The 3971-nt window shown below is 38.2% G+C and overlaps 1 long non-coding RNA gene across 1 annotated transcript in view; it reads right to left on the bottom strand.

The window, feature by feature from the left end:
- Positions 1 to 432: 432 nt before the first annotated feature.
- LOC106957533 (uncharacterized) overlaps positions 433 to 3971 on the bottom strand; it is a 9114-nt gene continuing 5575 nt past the window's right edge. The window contains exon 2 of the long non-coding RNA XR_001426970.1: positions 433 to 625. This is a non-coding gene — a long non-coding RNA (uncharacterized LOC106957533). The remainder of the gene's footprint in view (positions 626 to 3971) is intronic.

The following is a 3971-nucleotide window of genomic DNA, read 5'->3' as shown; positions in this document are numbered from 1 at the left end:
AAGCCATCGTCTTAATTCAGGATCGCTTGGAAAATAAAGAAAACTTAAAAGCCCATTATATTAGGAAAACAAAAATGTTAATAGTATTGTTTTTTTTTTTTGCATCTGAAATACGACCTAGTCTTTTCTACCAGTCATGGTAACTCAAAGCGGAAAAAAGTGAGCCGCATTAGCTCCTGGAGATGTGACGTCAACGCCAGGTGCAAAGAGCCCATTAGGGTGTCGCTCTGGTCTGTGGGGTCAGGACCTTTGACCTCTGGACTGTCCTCAGTCTGCTGTCCTCCGTATGAGGAGCTGAACAGGTTCAACTCGGCTGCAGGATGGAAACAAAGAGCTTCTGTCTCTGAGAGCCGGCCTCTTCCAGGAGACTTGTAAAGATAACAACGGGCCAATTACGGCCTAATTGCTACAGATAACCAGTTCAATACGTTCTGCTGGACCAATTTCACTTTAATTGTCCAAATTAGATTCAATTAGATGTTGTTGGTGCGGCTGGAATAGATGCTCTGACTCCCAACACGTTTCCCCTACATGCCGAGAAACGCATCGTCCTCTTCCCGGGGAATCAGCTGATGATCAGATTATCGACTTTATTCCTGGTCTAGGTAATCCAGCTGGGAATTACCTAGAAAAATTACAAAATGGTTAAAAATAATTTTCCTTTCAGCTGAACTCTGGGGCAACGTTTATAAAGTTACACAGCCAAATATCATCAGCAATCATTTGGTTTATTTAGTCATAAGAGAAAAAAATACTCCAAAATTATATTTTCATGTTATTCATTTATTTATGCCAGTTTTAAACAAAAATAGTTAGTAAGATAAATATTTAGTTTGAAACAAAAAATTGTGTTTGAAGCTAAATATTTAGCTTACTAACTGAATGCTTAGCTCACAGCTAAATACTCCAATAGCAAACAACCTTTTTATTTAGCAAGCTAAATATTTGCCTTCAATTAAAATCGCTAGCTAGCAAGATTTTATAGTTTTTGGCTATATTTAGTTAGTAAACTAAGTATGTTGTTTGCTAACTAAATATTTGGGTATTTATCTAGATATGTAGATTCAAACTAAGTATTTAGTTTAAAACTAAATATTTAGCTCTGACATAAACAGTTTGACTGTAAACTAAATGTTTGCCCTGCGTTTTAAATGTTAAGTTAAATAATTAACCTCCATTTTTTCCTCTTATGACTAAATAAACCAAATTGTTGCTGTTAATATTTGACTGAAACGTTACAAACGGTGCCTGTAGGTTAGCCTGTGACCTTTCACCCCAGAGGTCTGGAAACAAACCGGTCGTCTGAAGCGAGTGAAGCACCAAGGACGAAGCCTGAAATGCCTTTTCATGCTTCTGGATGAGAGATTAAAATGTTGTGATCACAGCAGCGAATGCAGCTGTTAAATGTAATAACAGGATTACAGCGACCTCTGAGCCTGGAGGTCAGAGCGGATCAGCACCGACCCGCAGCACCTCAGGTTCTGTGACGTGAAATGACTTCAAAACAGATTCTGAAGGAAAAGCTGGAGATCAGTTGGTTGGACTGGGTTTTTTAAAAGGTCACTTTGCTGCTCGTTTCAATCCAGAATCAGAAATTCATCAACAAGTGAGTTTGAAAAGGTTTTCCTTTCAGAGTCTTTTACTGATGCATCCTGGGATAAAAACACCTTCTCTTCCTGAGAGAACCGAACAGACGGTTCAGTTCAGTTCTGTTCGGTTCAGTTCAGCTGCTGGATGAAGGACAAATTCAAGCTGCAGTATTTTGTGTTTTCCAGGCACATGGCGCCATTTTGTAGCACAGTCCAGTAAATATGTTGCCTTCAGTTATTATAAAAATGCTGTATGTATAAATAAAACTTTAAAGAACTTTTACTTCCTTGAACGTCTTGAAATTGGGCCTCTGTCTCTTTAAGAAGCTCCTGCTCTGTCTGAAGCTCCGCCTCCAGGAAGTCATCCCAACATGGCTCCTCTGTTAACCCTTTAAAGTTTCTACCAGCGTCGCTCTGAGCAGCAGCTCCTATAATGAGCTCAGCAGCTGTTTACTAAATGCTGCTGGCTAGTCTGAAGGAGCTGGGGGGGGGGTACCTAGAAGGCGGGGCTAGGTCCACCCAGACATTTTGGACAGCTGAATGGTTGCCATGGAGATGAAGGGATTTCTGAAAGGATGAAGGACTAACATTATACGATGATGGAAACGTAAAAGAGATTTTATGTGATACTGGCCCTTTAAGTCCCAAGATGCTTTGCTGTGTTTGGGACAAAAACCGACAAAGTGATGAAAATGAGCTGAGAGTGACTGTGGGAATCTGAATGTTTCCCTGAACTTCACTTCACCTCGCCCTTCAGCTGCTCTCCGCCTGCTTTCATCTTCCTCCGTCTGATCCCTTCACTCCTGCTGCCTTCCTCTTCCTCAGCGCGTCTTCGTCTTCCCTTTCATCCCTGCGGCTCGCTCCTGTCTTCAACGCTTTACACATTTTTACCCCCCGTTAGCAGAACAAACACAGCTTCCTGTCCAACTTTTAACACGACCAGTTTCATTTTCTGAAAGCAGAACCAGAACAGTTTGAACGCCGCTTGTTTTCTACGGAAGCCTGGAAGGTCCAGGAGATTCTTTTCTTCTAATAAATTTGGACCATTTTTTCCTGTCAACTTTACAAGTCAGATGAAAGTTAAAAAATAACTCTAGATTGAAATATTAAGTTTAGCTTTTTTCCAGAAGGGAACATAACATTTGATCAGATGTTTTTTTTCTTCTATTATTTCTGACATTAAAAAAATATTTAAAAGAGGAAAATATATTTTTTAAATCTTGTTTTCTTTTTTCGCTTAAGTGTTGTATGGCAAATGAAGGAAAATAAAGATATTTTTTAGTTTTTGATTTTTTAAAATTCAATCAAAAAACTTATTCAGTTTTTTTTAATCTTTTATAGGAAAAATCTTGGAAAATTCATGACAGAAATTTAGTTTCCTTTAAAACTTAATTCAGCTCAATGAAAAAAATACCTTACTGATCCTAAAGGGAAATTAAATGTAAATAATTTAGTAATTTAATGTAAATCATTTAATTAAAGTTTTAATGTAGATAACATTAAATGACTTAACAATAAAAACATTTTCTTTTCCATTATGTTGGATGTTTGCTGCATAAATTAAAATATATTTAGTTTATAGTCAGAAATACTGAAAAACATAATTTATCAAAGGAAATATTGCACAAAAAATGTAATGTTTTAAACTTTCACATAATTTAGAGAGAAAAATGAATTTTATTCAGACAGGAAGTTGTTTTTCCTGCCTGGACTTTCGATGTTTTGTTCTGGTTTAAGGTTTTCTGTTTGGGCTCTGACTGGGTTCATGTTTTCACGCTCTCATCATCCTCCTCCTCCTCGTCATTTTAGTCCCTCACCTGTTTCCAGTCCTCCTCGGTGCTGATGCGTCAGCCGCTCTCCGCCAGCGTCGTTTTTATCCTCAACATTCAGGACGTTAATGTCTTTAAAACCAGAGAAGAAGAGCAAACCTAAACGGTTCAGTTCTCCTCTGCCTCAATGACGTCTGGAGCGCCACCTTCAGTTTAAAGTTCAGATGTTTGGTTTTTGTTTCAACATATTTTGATTTATAATTATTAAAGATCCAAATCAAAACAAATAACATGTTGAAGGAGTTTATAAAACACTCCAATCTAACTGGATCCATTCAGTTCAAATTCATTTTAAAGTGACAAACCGGTTCAATTGAAATCAATTTAATCCTCATTTTACCAGGAAATAATCCAATTAGTTGATAAACAGATATTAATCTACAGAACCCGGCAAACGGCATCAAGTTTCAAATCCTCCTGACAAGCATGTGGCGACAGTGGAAAGTAACAAAGCAGAATGATTAGAAACCAGTAGAAACCGATGAGCTGCTGTGGCTCTGAGCCAAACCAACCTGTTCCCCTCCTGGCCTGTGGGGGCGCTGCACCAAGAACC

Source organism: Poecilia latipinna, unplaced genomic scaffold, assembly GCF_001443285.1.
Source record: "Poecilia latipinna isolate Pla-1442-1.1 unplaced genomic scaffold, P_latipinna-1.0 Scaffold913, whole genome shotgun sequence".
Lineage (NCBI taxonomy): Eukaryota > Metazoa > Chordata > Actinopteri > Cyprinodontiformes > Poeciliidae > Poecilia > Poecilia latipinna.
Note: the sequence above shows the minus strand (reverse complement) of the source record. Positions and strands in the feature narration are given on the sequence as shown.